This window comes from Ips typographus, linkage group LG10, assembly GCF_016097725.1.
Source record: "Ips typographus isolate SLU linkage group LG10, UJ_Ityp_2.0, whole genome shotgun sequence".
In the NCBI taxonomy this organism is placed as follows: Eukaryota; Metazoa; Arthropoda; class Insecta; order Coleoptera; family Curculionidae; genus Ips; species Ips typographus.
The window spans coordinates 731778-750903 of record NC_138431.1 but is presented as its reverse complement, the minus strand read 5'-3'; the positions used below and the strand labels follow the sequence as shown (position 1 = coordinate 750903).

General features: G+C 35.8%; 1 long non-coding RNA gene across 1 annotated transcript; it reads right to left on the bottom strand.

Annotated features, from left to right (window-relative positions):
* Positions 1–10683: 10683 nt before the first annotated feature.
* Positions 10684–11334, bottom strand: LOC145734903 (uncharacterized). The gene is made up of 2 exons (XR_014179547.1): positions 10934–11334; positions 10684–10877 (listed from the first exon to the last, which is right to left on the bottom strand). It is a non-coding gene; the product is annotated as an uncharacterized LOC145734903 (long non-coding RNA).
* Between the last annotated feature and the right edge of the window lie 7792 nt (positions 11335–19126).

The following is a 19126-nucleotide window of genomic DNA, read 5'->3' as shown; positions in this document are numbered from 1 at the left end:
CATCAATAATATGCGACCGCACGCTGATACAAGCGTTACCCTGACCTACGTCAAAACCGCTGCCAAGACGAAATGAACCGAGTAAAGGTTGCTTACACCACTTAGGTGCATGGTGTAGGGTTTTTCTGTTTAATGGGTCTTTCTTTATATTGGTGTGAATGCGTTTGATCTCTTGTCCTAATACCTCTTGAGCTTTGCTTAATTTGTTAACGGTTTCCATTTTTGTGTTGAGATTAAACTCTTCACTTGCACTGAATGAATCACTTCACTTTACTTGTTATCTGCACTTGTATACGCGATCTGCACTGAGTTATCGATTTGTATACGCAACTCGCGGCCGAATATTACTTGATTAGATTTTTTGTTCTGTGGCTAACATAGGTTACTGATTAATTATTTTAGACTCGAAGGACCATGTTTAATATTGAGGAGGTTGAAGGTTTAGATTGGGTGGGTAGAGTTATTGAGAGTCTTGAGTGCCATTTCAATACTGATTTAATCCTACGCATGTAACTAACAATCTTACTAAACTATTAAACATACCAGTGGCTCAGAAACAATTAAACTCTATGGTTTTGACATGGTTGTTACAGTCATCATTTGTAAACAATTTATAAACAGTTTGGTGGCTGCTGAACTATAATTATTGCAACCACTGTTAAATAATATAGAACGCTATGTTACGCTGTTTTGAATATAGTTAAACAATTATCGTTTTGCTTACTAATTGTAATTATGAAATGTTAAAAGATCTATAAACTATGATTGTCCTTAATTACCCTGATTATATAACATTAAGATATATGTTTAGCTGAAGACTAAACAAACTAAGACTACTAATAATAATATTCTAACATGTTAAAACAATTTATGGGACACAACAACAGGTATTATTTTACCCGTTTAAATAATTTTTTATGCCAGGAGCTATATTGCATATTTCCGCAATTATGTCTTGCACTGTGGTTTTTGCTAAGGTTTCCTTTTCCATGTTTAACAATATTAACGATTTTAAATTGTCCTGTTTCATAGTACTTCTTAATCTCGTTGTTGTAATGTAATGTTCTTTCGCATTGTACTTGCGTTGTTGACAACGTCAGCACAAAGGCGTATGCCATAAAAAATTGCTGTAGGCGCTACTATATAAATTGAACTTCGTTAGCAATTTGTAAACACAACGTACGCAATTTCTACAAAAGTCGCAGTTGGGTTTGGCGGATTTAGAATGTCTAAATAAAGTCTCACTGCTTGCTTCTGGTTCTGAGTCAGAATCTTCTTCTACGTGTTTTTGGTCGTCTTCAGAATTTTTAAGTGTCTCCCATTTGCTGACTAAATCCTTAAATTCTTCTCGAAGATCCTGAATATCTATCTGTGCATAGTGGCTTAATAATTCCCCTAAATAATCAAACGAGTTGGGTGACAATGGCTTTGAAAAGTTTTTAGGGTCGAGGATAGATATTTCTTCATACAATTTCATATGCTCTTTGAATCTAGATTCAAGAGAAGAGATTGTAGTGTCCATTATTGCATTGTACACCGAAACTTCAAACTGTTTCGTAGGACAAGAAAAGCTGTAATCAGAACAATTTTCGTCATTCATTTTCCGAATTCTTGCAGCAGGTAGTTTATCTTCTATAATTAAGTCGCAATTGGCATTTTCTAAGGAGTTGTTGCATTCAAGTACAAAAGCTTTTGACGAGTCTAAGATCGAATTGAATTGTCGAGAAATTGATTTTAACGAGCTTGTTGCCTGCAAAATCATGTTAAACGCAAGGAGGTAATCTAACCCTGAACTTTGGAGATATTTGGTTACCGGTTCTGTATAACGAAATATTTTTAAATGTATATGGGCAGTCAAAATAATTTTGAAAGAAAGCATTTTATCCAGAATAGATTTTGCTTTTTGTCGTACTGATGCATTAAATTTATCAGAAGAGACAATAGTGTTTAAAGCAAGAATTACTTCTACATACAAACAATTACTTCTATCATCAAAAGTTCCAAATATTTGTTTGGAACGTACGAAGGGCAGCGTACTTTGAACTCCATCTAGTATCCCCTATAAGATGAAGTTTTCTAAATTTAGTTTTTTCGTTAATCAATCTCCAAACGTCCATTCGCTGATAGGATTCCTTGAAAAACTTTCCACACTCGTGAATTAAGGAAAACATAGAAAATCCTTCTAGAACGGTTGTGGTAGAATCAACTAGCACTAAGTTGAGAGCATGAGCGTAACACCATACATGGATTTGTTTGGGTGATTTTTCGCTTAACCATTTTGTAAATCCATTGTATATACCACGCATGTTAGCAGCGCCATCTGTTGAATTACCAATACATTTCTTAATATCTACGTGTATACCTTCTAAGAAATTTGTAATTAAATTACACATTCCTAGTCCTGTGGAGTCTGTACAGGACAAAAGTCCTAGTACTCTTTCATATATGTTATCCCTGTATATGTATCTAATAATTACTGAACACTGATCCATTTGATTTATATCTGTGGTTGTATCAATTTGAAGAGAAAAAAAATTTGTTTCACAAATCTCCGCTAAAATCATTCGTCTCATAACAGTCTTAATACTTCGTATAACATAATCTATCGTGGTTTTAGATAGCAATGTTACGGTACTTCCTTTACGTTGGCAATCTGCATACTTCGTTATAACACTAAGATGTCTTTGAAGAACTGGTTCATACTTCGAAAGAAGTAGTCTCCAAAAAATTTCCGTGATCGAGAGTCACGTCTTTTAAGCTGTTGGCATTTTCATTTCGGTGACTTCTAAATGCTATACCCCTTTTCCCTATAAATTTTACAACGTCAATAACTATTTCTAAAATTCTTCTGCGGTCATTTGCATTTTTCTGGCGTAGAGTCGATTTTTCAGCCCACAAAGTACTATAAATGTCTGCGTTTTACGTTGATTATATGGGCTTCTGTACATTTATTATGTATCCTACTATTTTCATGTTCGTTTATGCGTTGTATTGTATTGCGCCAGTCACTCATTCCTCCAGTCACAAACGGGCTCTGATTAGTACTGTCGGAATACAATAAGCAAATAAAACAAAATAAACCATTTTTCTCTTTGCAGAAGCTTAACCATTTCCTACTAGACCCATTCGGGCGAGTAAAGACTTGATGGGGCAGAAATGGTAAATCTTTGGATACTGGTGGTTGGCAAGGATGTTTACTAATAAAGTCTTGTTGGTCATTTAAGCTCGGTCGCAGAAAGTAAGAATCCGGTAAATAAGTGAAGTCACTCGATTGTAAAATGTTTTCTGATGATTCTGACTTTGTTGAATTTTTACTCTCGTCGGAGGTGCAAATGTTTGTAATTTCTGATGGTGTGGATGTTGAGGCTTCTGACGTACAATTCGCAATAGTCGTAGCTTCATCTGGAGTCGATGAAATATCATGAACTGGTTTGACGGCGTTGGGTTTTGAAATGTTATTGTAGATATCGGTAATTTTTGAGCAGTGTTTTGCTGATTCCTGCATCAGCTTTTGCTTTTTTTCCCGTATTTTCTGGGCACCTCCCTTAAGCAGTTTACGTTTATCCATCCTAAGTATAAAAAAAAATCCAAAAATAGGTACACTAGAATATTCTAACATCATTTTAATTACCTGCATAAAAACTTTTGAACGTAGGTCTTTTAATTTTCAAACCATATAGCACTGTTACGAGTAGGTAATTATGTCACGACTCACGACGACTCGGGACGACTTATAAAGAACTACTGAAAACACTAAAAACAAAACCCCTTTTTATCCTCTAAAATCACACAGTTATTTTGGCTTCAGAGTAAGTATTGTGCTCGCATTTGACTATTTGATAATGCCGCGCGTGCCGGCACCTTTTACGCCGCTTTTTGTCGGCGTCTTTTATAAGTTCTGTAATATTGCGAATTTCGGCGTTTTTTTAACAGCGCCGGCGGTACGCTCCAAATAGTCCCAATAGAAACGATGCGACTTTAATCAGTTTAGCCCTTTTATTTATCCCAGCGAGAGATTTCTCCACTTCTAAGAGTTTAATTTTTGTACATACGGATTAAAGTTTTTTTTGCGTTTTTGGGCTACCATTGCAGAACAAAGTTCAAATCGTTGATCGGCCCATTCGAGTCAAATTGTGGCCGGCCCACCGGGCAAATGCCCGGTGTCCCGGTGGCCGTATCCGCCACTGGTTCCATTTGATTCTATCATAGCTGAATAGTAATAATTGCAAAATGATAACATGGTATGGTGTTGTGTTGGACGATTCCACAACCACCAATTTTCTTGTGCTTCAGTAATTTTTCCAGTTCCATTTTGTACACGCATATCTTCGGGTGCTTCATAGAAATTATTTATTTCTTTGATTTTCTTTAAAATTTCATTACTGGGGTAAAATTCGCAGCAACGATATCTATCACTTACGACATCTTCACCAGTTTCTAAGTCTGCTTCTGTTTCACTATTTATCGGCACTTCTGGTGATGTAACAACGTTGCACAATTCTTCTAAAGCTTCTGCACAATCACTAACTGCTGGTGAAGTAGACATGGTTTAACGTGTTGGACCAATCTGCTTTTTAAACTGTTTGGAAGAAACTATAAACTCAAAATTATCAAAGTCGTGTAAATCATAAGGTAATTCCAAATTTGATACTAATTTTAATTTTGTCAACTCATACCTTAAGTGCGTGCCTTGGGGTAATTATGTTTGGATGCAATATATTTTGCTTTGAAAATAAGATTGATGCTATCATTACATCAAATTCTTCGTTTAGTTCATTGCATAATTGACTAATTAAGCTGAGATGATCAGTAACCGTTTGACTGTAAGTTAAGGAGTTGATTCTTTTTACAGTATTTTTAGAGAAATTATTGAACTTTAACATATTTTTGTCGTTTAATTGACGCTCTTGCCCCTGTAGCGCCACTGGCGGGTCCTCCTGGGTTGCCCCAGGATTCGTCAGGTTCGATGCCCTGAGAGTATCTTCAAGCCCCAGGACATTCCAGTCTAATACGTCTGGCTCGGATATTTCCATGTCTTCCAACATTAAAAAAAAGTGAGAGGGATGCCAGTCGGTTTTTCTGCTTTTAACTTTTTAATTTTAGATACCGACAAACTAACAAAATGAAATATATATACCCAGAGCTTTCTGATTCTCCTCAAGCCTCCAAGGATTGAAAGAATAAGCCCCCAAGTTTCGAGTTTGAACGTTTAATCAGAGAAACTAAATTATTACCCTAACTAATAACCTAACTTAAACTAAAACAAGGTTGGGAAATCGTCAAACCTAACACTTAACCTAACTCAACAACCTTAGCTACTAAACTCCCGCCCTTAACAAAAGTGCCAACAGGACAGGGCTAGAAGATTTTTACATAAAAACTTAACCTAAAACTTACTAGGTAAAACTGCTTTTGGAGTCCGACGCGGTTGTTCACCAAAACGGTTTTATTTTTAAAACAACGTCCCGACCGGATCACAACTTGTCGACACCAACGAAAATTGCCAGCTCCGAAACACACGGTTAAAAGTCGTCCTTGGAAGGCTATCGGAACGAGAACGACGAAATTTAACTTTTGCTCACCCTGAACAAGCTGCAACTTGTTCAAGTTTCAGACAAGAATTACACGCTTGTCTATGGCAAAATGGAAAAATATCAATACACGGCTACAACCGTTATTGAATCCAAAAAGAAGGCGACGACCACTTTTTATTTTGCCCACCTCTTTTTCCGCTATTTTTCCTAACCCGACTGACTCGCTAAGAACCCCGCATGTCACGCCATCGCTCGGTTGCCTACCGCCGCACCGCCGCGTATCGGGCCAATCAGATTGCCGGGATTTTCTGTCTCTAGGACGTGGTGACCTCGGAGAGAGTGCGTTCCACGACAATTTTCATTAAGTCTTTGTTCGTTAATTGGAGAGTAGATGCAGTTTTATTATAATCACTAATGGCGTCAGACATTACGTGAGCTTGTTGTTTCATCAATAACTGCATGTCGTGATTTTGTTGAGCTACGGTTTTAATGGTTTCTGTGTAAAATATTGCATCATCGGCATCAGGAATTCCAAAAAGCCATTTGATAGCATATGAAACACCGTCGAATAATTCGCGTCTAAACCTTTTGACGTCATCGTGACCAGTAAGGTGGCAAATCGAATCAAATTTATCATTTAATTTATCAATATAATGTTCTTTAAGTTCTAATGATTATTTACAAGCGAATTTTAGATTACTGCTTTGGTCTTTAGTTTTATTACTTCTTTTACTATCAATTTTCGAAACACACGTATACATCAGGATTCTTTTTAGGTTGATACACGTATAGAACATTGTTGATTATTGCAGTGAGAATTAAAAAAGTTGGATGTAACAGAGCCATGTTACTAGAACGAATGGGAAATGTAATTAACATCGCACTATTTATATGTTTATACACTATATTTATCAAATATTTCAGAGACACATTAGCGTTAAATTCATGTGACGATAAAAGGTTTTATGGAAAATAAAGAACCAAAAGTATAAAAAACACATTTATTCTTCTCGTGCTCCCCATAATTTTATCATTTCTAAACGTTTATGTATATTGTTGCCCCAATTACAAGAAAAATTTAAATTATAAGCGTTTGTAGCTTTACAACACACATCGCAAATCATACGGAAAAAGTCATGTTCATGCACTAACAAAAAAGACACTCCCTTGTAGTGATAAGCAACTTTTTTGTAAAACTCATCAACAAAACCTTCATGGCATTCAATGCAAATATTCATAATTAAATTTATAGATCTTATCTCAAGAACATAATGGAAATTACAAAACACTATTGATTCATGGTGTAGTACAGCACGATTCCATAACCACCAATCCTTATCACGTTAATTAACAACTCCAGTAATATTTTGGACACGCTTGTCAACTGGAGCTTCATAGAAATCATTCACATCCTTTATTTTTAATGTCACGTCAATATTTGGATTATAAGTGCAACAGCTATACGTCTCACTTACGACATCTTCTCCTATTTCGTCTTCTAAGGCGCTGTCGTTATTATGTTGGTTTTCTTCTCCCAATAACAAGAAAAATTTAAATTATAAGCATTTGTATCTTTACAACACACATCGCAATTCATATGAAAAAAGTCATGTTCATGCACTAGCAAAAAAGACACTCCCTTGTAGTGATAAGCAACTTTTTTGTAAAACTCATCAACAAAACCTTCATGACATTCAATGCAAATATTCATAATTAAATTTATAGATCTTATCTCAAGAACATAATGGAAATTACAGAACACTATTGATTCATGGTGTCGTACAGCATGATTCCATAACCACCAATCCTTATCGCGTTGATTAACAACTCCAGTAATATTTTGGACACGCTTGTCAACTGGAGCTTCATAGAAATCATTCACTTCCTTTATTCTTAATGTCACGTCAATATTTGGATTATAAGTGCAACACCTATACGTCTCACTTACGACATCTTCTCCTATTTCGTCTTTTAAGGCGCTGTCGTTATTATTTTGGTTTTCTTCTCCCAATAACAAGAACAATTTAAATTATAAACGTTTGTAGCTTTACAACACACATCGCAATTCATATGAAAAAAGTCATGTTCATGCACTAGCAAAAAAGACACTCCCTTGTAGTGATAAGCAACTTTTTTGTAAAACTCATCAACAAAACGTTCATAACATTCAATGCAAATATTCATAATTAAATTTATAGATCTTATCTCAAGAACATAATGGAAATTACAAAACACTATTGATTCATGGTGTCGTACAGCACGATTCCATAACCACCAATCCTTATTGCGTTGATTAACAACTCCAGTAATATTTTGGACATGCTTGTCAACTGGAGCTTCATAGAAATCATTCACTTCCTTTATTCTTAATGTCACGTCAATATTTGGATTATAAGTGTAACAGCTATACGTCTCACTTACGACATCTTCTCCTATTTCGTCTTCTAAGGCGCTGTCGTTATTATTTTGGTTTTCTTCTCCCAATAACAAGAAAAATTTAAATTATAAGCATTTGTATCTTTACAACACACATCGCAATTCATATGAAAAAAGTCATGTTCATGCACTAGCAAAAAAGACACTCCCTTGTAGTGATAAGCAACTTTTTTGTAAAACTCATCAACAAAACCTTCATGACATTCAATGCAAATATTCATAATTAAATTTATAGATCTTATCTCAAGAACATAATGGGAATTACAGAACACTATTGATTCATGGTGTCGTACAGCATGATTCCATAACCACCAATCCTTATCGCGTTGATTAACAACTCCAGTAATATTTTGGACATGCTTGTCAACTGGAGCTTCATAGAAATCATTCACTTCCTTTATTCTTAATGTTACGTCAATATTTGGATTATAAGTGTAACAGCTATACGTCTCACTTACGACATCTTCTCCTATTTCGTCTTCTAAGGCGCTGTCGTTATTATTTTGGTTTTCTTCTCCCAATAACAAGAAAAATTTAAATTATAAGCATTTGTATCTTTACAACACACATCGCAATTCATATGAAAAAAGTCATGTTCATGCACTAGCAAAAAAGACACTCCCTTGTAGTGATAAGCAACTTTTTTGTAAAACTCATCAACAAAACCTTCATGACATTCAATGCAAATATTCATAATTAAATTTATAGATCTTATCTCAAGAACATAATGGAAATTACAGAACACTATTGATTCATGGTGTCGTACAGCATGATTCCATAACCACCAATCCTTATCGCGTTGATTAACAACTCCAGTAATATTTTGGACACGCTTGTCAACTGGAGCTTCATAGAAATCATTCACTTCCTTTATTCTTAATGTCACGTCAATATTTGGATTATAAGTGCAACACCTATACGTCTCACTTACGACATCTTCTCCTATTTCGTCTTTTAAGGCGCTGTCGTTATTATTTTGGTTTTCTTCTCCCAATAACAAGAACAATTTAAATTATAAACGTTTGTAGCTTTACAACACACATCGCAATTCATATGAAAAAAGTCATGTTCATGCACTAGCAAAAAAGACACTCCCTTGTAGTGATAAGCAACTTTTTTGTAAAACTCATCAACAAAACCTTCATGACATTCAATGCAAATATTCATAATTAAATTTATAGATCTTATCTCAAGAACATAATGGGAATTACAGAACACTATTGATTCATGGTGTCGTACAGCATGATTCCATAACCACCAATCCTTATCGCGTTGATTAACAACTCCAGTAATATTTTGGACATGCTTGTCAACTGGAGCTTCATAGAAATCATTCACTTCCTTTATTCTTAATGTTACGTCAATATTTGGATTATAAGTGTAACAGCTATACGTCTCACTTACGACATCTTCTCCTATTTCGTCTTCTAAGGCGCTGTCGTTATTATTTTGGTTTTCTTCTCCCAATAACAAGAAAAATTTAAATTATAAGCATTTGTATCTTTACAACACACATCGCAATTCATATGAAAAAAGTCATGTTCATGCACTAGCAAAAAAGACACTCCCTTGTAGTGATAAGCAACTTTTTTGTAAAACTCATCAACAAAACCTTCATGACATTCAATGCAAATATTCATAATTAAATTTATAGATCTTATCTCAAGAACATAATGGAAATTACAGAACACTATTGATTCATGGTGTCGTACAGCATGATTCCATAACCACCAATCCTTATCGCGTTGATTAACAACTCCAGTAATATTTTGGACACGCTTGTCAACTGGAGCTTCATAGAAATCATTCACTTCCTTTATTCTTAATGTCACGTCAATATTTGGATTATTAGTGCAACAGCTATACGTCTCACTTACGACATCTTGTCCTATTTCGTCTTCTAAGGCGCTGTCGTTATTATTTTGGTTTTCTTCTCCCAATAACAAGAAAAAATTATATTATAAGCGTTTGTAGCTTTACAACACACATCGCAATTCATATTTTCACGTTTAATTTATGAGCCCTTCTGGGTTCATCAATTAAACTGACTCACGACGTTAAACGTCGCGCCGGGATCTCAGTTTTAAGGATGGAATCAAACACTATCGAGTTTTCTATTAAACACTTAAGTCTATTGACCAAACATTTATAAGTGGATCCGTATAATACAGCCATAATCCAACACACTAAAAGTTAATAATTCAACTTATTAGGTATTTCTCTTACTAATTGTACTTACATGAATACATAAGCTAAGGACTTGTCGCACTACTGTCGATTGGTTCACACTCATCCAATACTGCTGAAATCGGCGTATTTTATACCCGATTGATCGGCTGACGTAGTTTGTTATTGTTCCTCGCCTGTTTTTCATATTTCTGTAAAGCAGGTGGTGGTGACTCATCGACGATACGATGCACTAGGTGCATCCTGGTGCGACCTTGCATGCCTCGTGCGCTTAATATTTCGCTAAATTTTTAACAAAAATAAAAATATATCGTTTAGCCTAATACAAATTTTAAAGTTACATGTGTACATACGAAGACATTATAATAAATGGTTAGTAGGTTTACATATGAAGACCACAGGGGAAAAAGGCGCTTTGTCAAAAAAATCGATTTCGAGAAAAACCAGTTTAAAGGTTTTAATTCCTTACAGTCTTGTTTAAATTTTAACTAGATTTTTGAACTAGGGTAGAAATGACGACTCAGCATTTGTAGTAGCACCTATTAGGTAGATTTTAATGTAGCATGTAGCGTGGTTTACAAAAACAACATTCTTTCACTTGACGTCATAAAAAAAATGGAAAAACGCGCCATGTCCATGCGCGACATTCTAAGAAGGCGCCATGTCATTAAGTGAACACTCAAGTAATGGTGTTTTCAGCAAAATACTTGCATGCTTCATCTATTAAAAAACAGGATTTTTTATTATTTTTTTTTGTTTTTAAATAGAAAACTTACCCTGCATGATACTATAAACTAATTTCGAGTCAGAGAGGCTTCAGGTATTTTAATTTATTGAATGTGGAATATTGGAAAAATAATTCTGCGCCTCGGGCCCACAAAATTTTTTCAAATCTTGCAGATTTTTCCACTTAATGTGACTTATTGGTAAATGCTCTAAAATTCTTAAATAAATTATGATTATACCATTGTAATATTATCAGTAGAAAACTTACGTACCATTGTATAAATAATCGGGCAGTTCAAATTCTCCGTTTCTGCACTTTTGAGTAGGTTTAAATTTTGGGTTTGTTACAGGGCTGGATTCCCACATCCCATTATATGTCGTCCTGTAGTAAATTAGGCGAGGATGCTCTAACTATTTTTAGTTCTCGAATCGGTCGAGTTGGAAAGGGACATTTTCTTCTGTACCTCTCTCTTACCGGCGCAGAAAATAAACCAAAAATATATACTAACTGGAGCAACAACTTTTCTTCTACAAATCAGAAGAAACATTATGATATATTAGGTCCTTGTTATATGTAAACAAGGTAATTGATGCATTTTTTGAAACACACATTGTAATTTTTTCAAATTTAGGTGGTTCATATTTTAGTCCACCGCGACGGTTGAACAAAAAAAACAAAAATATTGTATTTGCTCTTTAATGAAAAAATAGGTCTTGCTTATTTGTTATTCTTATTAATTACCATTAACATTATGAAAAATTTGAAAACACTGTTTTTCTTTACCTAAACAAAGTGGAACTTGACAGGTTGAGCATTGCCAGTCAGTACGGACAGGCTTGGCTTTCGAACTGCATAATCCACACCGTCTTCTGGAACTTCTGACTGGTTGATGAGCAACTGAACATAGTCGTATCTCATCCGGAACAAAGGGTTTGGACTTCTTAATTTGGATAGCAGGACCAATATTTTTTCTTCTTGAATGAAGTGACACCAAAGTATGTGCAACTAATCCATCTATAATATTCCGTCTAAAGTCTTTCGCCGAAGGTTTATTATCAAGTGGTAACATTTTATAAAGACAGTAGGCATTTACAACAGAGGCGTCCAAGAAATAGAAAAATATTCGGTGCCACCACTTATTACTCTGACGATTAATTTTATAATTTGAAAGTAGCTGATCGAATTTATCAACACCGTTCATATTGCTATTATACTCTCGCAATGCCATTGGACATTGTATTGTAATAACACTGCCATCTTTATTACGCCGGTTTACTTCAGTGCAGTCTTCTGGGTTGTGATAAGTTGACAATAAATGTACAGCTCTTTTGTCCTTTCATTTTAGAGCCAAAATGTTTTTGTTGCTTGTGTACCAGTCAAAATCGCCTCTTCGAAGCTCTTTATCACTTTTGAAAGAAGGAACATGTTTTCTATTTGGGTTTATTGTACCTACAGAATATACCAGGTGTCCAAGAGCACCCTGGACATAGGAGATTAACATGGGAAAACGGTTTTGATTTTTTTGCGCCTGTACGGTTGATTTGATGGAAAAATCGTATTAATGAAAGTGGTAGTACCTATCACGGACTAGTTTTCTGTATTTTTTTCAGATCTGTAACTTGAGCCCTTTCGTCGTAAAACACGAACAAAAATGAGAAAATTTAAACTTTTTACCTGCACTGTATAGGCGGTTGTCGAGCAACCGTACCAGCAACAATGATCTGTTTACCCGTTGCCCGAGAACCGCCTATACAGTGCAGGCCAAAAGTTTAAATTTTCTCATTTTTGTTCGTGTTTTACGACGAAAGGGCTCAAGTTAGAGATCTGAAAAAAATACAGAAAACTAGTCCGTGATAGGTACTACAACTTTCATTATTACGATTTTTCCATCAAATCAACCGTACAGGCGCAAAAAAATCAAAACCGTTTTCCCATGTTAATCTCCTATGTCCAGGGTGCTCTTGGACACCTGGTATGTTTCTTTGTTTCAAACTGTGCATAAGCTCTACGGTTGTGAAATAATTGTCAAAAAAAAGTTTGTGGTTTTTTCCCTCGAAACCCTTTGTAAGATTGGTTACCACTCTGAAAGCTAGGCCCTTTTCTGCGGTTTGAACGCTTGACTTGCCTGTATAGATATCAAACTTTAGACAATATCCTGATTTGTCGCAAAGCATCCACACCTTATAACCTCTTTATAGGTTTTTTGGGCATGTATTGCTTGAGAGTACTTCTGCCTTTAAATTTGATCATACTTTCGTCAAGAGCCAGAACCTCGCTTGGTAGTAGAGACTTTGCAAAGGCCTTTCCTAAATGATCTAAAACTGGCCGAACTTTATAAAGTCGGTCAAAATCGGGAGAATTACGATTAGCCATAAGTGAGTTGTCGTTAATGTGGAAGTGTCCTAAAAGCCACCCAAATCTTTTCTGACTCATCAGCGAACTTATGTAGCTGTCATGAAGGTCTGGTGAGCTGGACCAATAGTCTTTATAACTTGGCATTCGTTTGATTCCTATTAGCAAATTTATGCCTAAGAATGCGGACATTTCGTTGAATGTGGTTTTGGAAAAGGGTTTACCGGTTTGGATTTGTTCCTGTTGTGCATATGTTTGTCTCAAATACCAGTTTTTCAATAAGATTTTTGTCAAAAAATAAACTAAAAAGTGACATAGGGCTCGGATTTGATGAAAGGATTTGATCTGGAATACCAGTTTTCTCATTGAACACTGCAGGACTATCAAAACGTACATGTTTTCCCCAATCTGGAGAAAATTCTTGAGAATCGCATTCAACAGTATTACCTTTTAGCCTTTGTTGTAAAATAGATAAGGGTTCGTTTTCTGAATCACTTTCACTTTCACCGTCGGACATAACAATGCTAATGTCTTGTTCACCATCTGGAATTTGTTCTCCATCAAGTTGGCCTTCAAGGTTAGCATCCTCATCAATGGACTCGTCTCCTGATGGAATTGACTCTGCATCAAAATTTTCAATCTCTCTTCTAGTTCTTGTCGGGTCATCCCAACTAAATGGAATGGAAGATATCCGTTTTCCATGATATATCGGTTTCCGCTCGCAGCTGAAATAGTCTGAATTAAATTTGGCAACTGACGCGGTGGTTCAAAATAAGAACCACCAGTTTTAACGGAAATCCGATAAAACAAAAAAGTGAATCAACAAAATATCTTGTTATACTTACTTATTTCCAAGTACTAAGTCGAATTGACATAAATATAATGAGAAAAAATACGTTATTTTATATAAACAACGTCGACCATGTGAAACACGTGCTAACAGTGCAGAAGTAAACAAAACACTGGCGCCAAAGAGAGCAAAGTGACAAAAAATTATCTCATATTCACTCTTACTCTTTACTATACCAAAGTAACGCCTGGCCGAGCGGTGGTTTAAATATTGAGCGGCTGCTCTACTTGCAAAATGAGTTTGAATAGGTGGTCCATAAATAAGACCACTAACTCGGTTGGGTTGTATTTATCGTGGTATAAATTTTAAACCACTACCTCGGTAAGAGTTAAAAAAGAACGTCCAGTTCTTAAAATTGCTTTGTTACACTTCAACCACTTCAAAGGGCATTGGTTTAATTCTAGCTGATTTGAATACTTCAATCCAATCTTCCGGTACTTCAGCTCGGCTCTTTTGATTAATCAAAACAAAGTCTTTGTCGCACTCCAAATAGGAATGCCCTCTTATTGGAAAAGTAAGTTTTATCGATTGTAGCCTCTTTTCAACGTGGACTATATAGTGAAGAAGTCGGAACACAGTATAGTTCTTATTTTGCCCCCCACACGAGTCGCAAAATATTTCTAAATGTTGAACTTCTTCGTTGAGATAGTTGAATATAAAGTGATGAAGCAAGGAACTGACCGAATCACTTCCCTTATTTCCAACAGTTTCTGGAAATGTATAAAATATTGCTTGAGAAGTCGAAAGTAGTAGCCATGTTTTCATCTGATTTTCTGGCTCACTAATATAATTACCAAACCATGTATGGGCTGGACCTTCCAAAAAATTAGCTAAATAAGATATTTTGTGATTTTCTGACCAGCTATTTACAATCGCTGCTTTTTCGTATTTATTCACAAAAATAATGGGAGAGTCAATAGAAGGGTTAAATGTAGGTGGACATGTAAACTTTGGGGTGGCTGGAGTTTTTGGCTCAGCCAAAGCTGCCTGTAGGGTCATGTTAGCCATTACTGAAGTATCGTTAGGGCGTATCACACGGTTTCTCTCCCGAATTACAGGGGGTGGGCAAGGATTATTACAACCTTGTAATAAGTCTGTGGGGCGGGATGAGGTAAGCTTTGGTGGCACTACCACTTCTAAGGGACTTTCTTGCCAAGGACCTTCTGTTTCTCGCGTTTTAGGCGGAGTTCTACTCAATGAAGCTCTTGGTTTGAAATAAACTTCCGTGGATTGGGGCTTAGAAGTTGAAGTCGAGGCTTGGGGAGTTTGAGCTTGAACGCTCACGACAGTTTTGTCAAGAGTATTTTCTTCGTCCTCACTGCTTGTCAAACAAACAACTGAACTGGGTTTGTCAAGCTTTTGTTTTTGTGAAGAAGTTGCCGTTTGTGTCGAAGCAGGAGAACACACAGTCGAACTATGATGCGCTCGGGTTTGAAATCTTTTAATTCTTTTATCACTTTTTCTGGGTTTCGACCTTTAGCGATAGCTTCACGTAACACGAATTTTTCTTTTTCCGACAAACTTTGAGCCCTACTGCGAGTTTGACTCGATCTTTGTCACTCGATTCACTCATGGACAATTTTTATTATGCCAATGACTATTTAAACTCATGTATGTGTTATGTTTATTTATTTATTTACGTATTTTATCTATTTTTTTTAATTTTTTTTTAATATTATTAAATTTATTTTTTAAACAAGTTGATTATTCCTAGCAATTTCTTTGCGATTTTGCTTATTCATCAAACTAATAATTTTTTTAACGCTAAAATACACAAGCATTAATACCCCCATGCACAAAAAAATAATAATTAAAATTTCCTTAGCTGACCATGAATTATCTTTTCCCGAATTATTTGATAATCTTTTACTGTTTCCTGCTTGAGGGATAATAATTTCTTCCTCTTTTGAAGATGTACCACCCATATTAAACCTAAATTTTATCAAATGAGCGCTTCAATAGCAAAGGTAACCCCCAAAATATCACTAAATACATTAACGTTACTATCCCTAGCCAAAAGATAATAATACCTAAAATTTCTTTTATAGCCCACACATTATTTTCCTCAATCTGTATCATACCCCAAAAGATAAAATAAAAATAAAAAACTCAACTATTGTTTTTCATCCATCTCAAAACAGACCGGGGTCTCCACCAAATGTCACCTTTAATTTATGAGCCCTTTTGTGTTTATCAATTAAACTGACTCACGACGTTAAACGTCGCGCCGGGATCTCAGTTTTAAGGATGGAATCAAACACTGAGTTTTCTATTAAACACCTAAGTCTATTGTCACGATCTAGTTTTTAGTCGTAACGCGGGGACGTGTAGGCTGGGGTCGTAGTCAAGTTAAACTCAAAGATTGGATAACAATAACAACAACGTTTATTCATAGAGAAAGATTAAATGAATACTGAATTTATAAGACGCATTGTCAGACATAAGTTGGTTTAATAGAGTTTGTACTTACATGATAATTACTTCACAAACCATTTTGGACGAGGGTAAGTGTCAGGGTAGAGTTCCCTCAACTTTCGCGACCGAACCGTTTAGTTTTCGCGGATAATTTCTGACTAACCCTCCTTCCCAATTTCTCGGCTATTTATTGTAAGGTATTGCGATCCCTTAGTCAGTTCAATTTCTTAATTGCTTGTCTAAGCACTTGGATCATTGTCCGAACAATTGATGACTTATTGCTGACTGGCGATTGCAACACCTTAGCTAGCTTCCGTTCTAAAAAGGTTCGATTGCTTATTTTGCAACTCAAGTGGTCGACGACTTGTTTCGGTCAGTGGCCGATTATTTGCTGAATAAGTAATTAACGAAAATCTACTTGTGACACATTCCCCCGGCCGACAAAAGGTAGTCCCTAGCTTTTCACAATATTAAAATTAAAAATAAATCATAAAATGTAGTATCTATGGACATAAGTTCCGATAGGTTGATCAAAAAAAAAAAATAAATAAATTCCGTTATTTTCGTTAGTATCCCGTTCATACCCTAAAAGAAAAATTATAAAAGAAAACATATAACAATAAAAATAAATGTTTTTGTTATTTTCTTACCTCTAGAGTTTGTAAAAAAAAAACTTAATGTCTCTATGCTTTAACACTGAGGCGGGAGACTTTTCACTCGCGATTCACTAATATTCCGCGCACTATTGTTTGTTTTTGGATTCTATTTTCTTTTCGCGGCACTTCACTGCACTAAACATGGCTTCTGAAGACAATTTGGACGGTGTCTGCAGCCTGGAACTACATATCTGTTTACGTTGGATGTGCAGGTGGAACAATTCCCAGAACTATATTTTGACGATTGCCTGGAACCGATGATGGTAGGATGGTACTGGCCGAGGACAAAAATATCACTAGAGCAACATATTTTCTGCCTTTCTGCTCTGCTTCTCGGTCTTTTGGCTAAGATCAAAATGTAGGCCCTTGTGCTGGACCTTTTCGCTAAGATCAAAGTGTAGCTCCCGACAAAACTTGACGGGGGCCGATTTGGGATCATCCCCCGCGGCAGGTCACCACGGCCCAGTGTGTCTATTCCTACCGCGGCCACGGTCACAAACCGACTCAACTGTGGTCGCGGTCTGACGTCCCGTGGCTGGTTTTTCATCGTCAGCGTTTCCAGTCTCCTTAGAGAAATGCCCGGACCTTTAACTTTTGCTGATTCTAGTTTCCATTTCCAGTGGCGTGTATTAGTTTTTACCGAGTCTGATCCAAAGCCTTGATCGCTCTTCATTTTGTAGTGGTTTCCTTCTGGCTTCTTCGCGTAGTAACTCCCGTCAGTGTTAAACGCAATAAAAAAAAACGTATTACTACCTACTGCTAATTAAATCTTAATGTCTAACATTCCCGTTATAATCATAAAATTCCTCGTAAAATATATAGGCATATTGATAATAGCCTTAGTTAAGTTATGCACTAAAAAAAAAATAAATCCCTTTGTTTTTCTTAAATATGATATAAACCTATATTATAAATTGTCCATTTGCCTACCACTGGTTTTATTTTGATACATTGTAAAGCCTTACTGTAATTCTTCGAAAACTTGCAATATGCTGATCAAGCTCTGCTTGCTCATATCATTTCATGTGAAAACAGTTAACGTCCTAATATTGAAACTTTGTAATCTTTTTCTTACGTGCCCCGTTTGACTTTTATAAAGTCTTCAAGTTACATTTTGCAATCGTTTATTTATTACATTTAGCAACTCATATAATTTTTGAATTTGTAAACCCGTGGAATTTAACGCCCCATATTTCGACTACGGTACTTAATTACCGCATATGCTCGTAGTGTATTTTTTTGCCCCAATATACTTTTTCTTTCATTTGCCCCTTATTATTTTTATATAATTATTTTGTTTCTTTACATACCATTATGTAATTATCAATCTTCGCGCGCGCTTTTTATTAATTATTCTCGTATGCTGGATTGTGCAAGTTAGAAATGAAATAACGATGATATTTATTCATCAGCAGTTTTTTGTGAACGTTCGTACCGCGATGACTTAAATAACAAAGTGATTGTCATCCGCTTGCAGCATAGGAGAAGAATTAATTTTAGATACATGTATCATTTTTTCCTTTTTCCCTTACTAAGGAAAATCACTTGCGTACTTTAGTACACTCTATTTGGGCTAATACTGTTTCGCCTTGGGACAGTGAGCGTAATTCTTTATTTTCTTTTAATTCGAGCGTAAAAGTTTTTGATTCTGTAGAGCTTTTATTTTCGCCCATCTTAGTCATTTCAATTCTTTCTTTTTCTTTTATAGGCGATTTCGGATTTCCACGGCGTCTGCTTTTCCTGCAGTTTACTACGTATTTTATGAGTTTATGTGCTATAATAATTACGAAAAGAATGAGGCACGCACAAGTAGTATAAAAGAATACATCATGTACATATTCAGAGGATGTTTCCTCTTTTTGGTCTACTCTCGCGGCAGTTACTAAGGTTGACGCTATTACTACCCTATTTTACCTTGGTGGCTGATCGTTTAGCCTCGTGTTACATGTACCCCTCGACGTACCCTCGT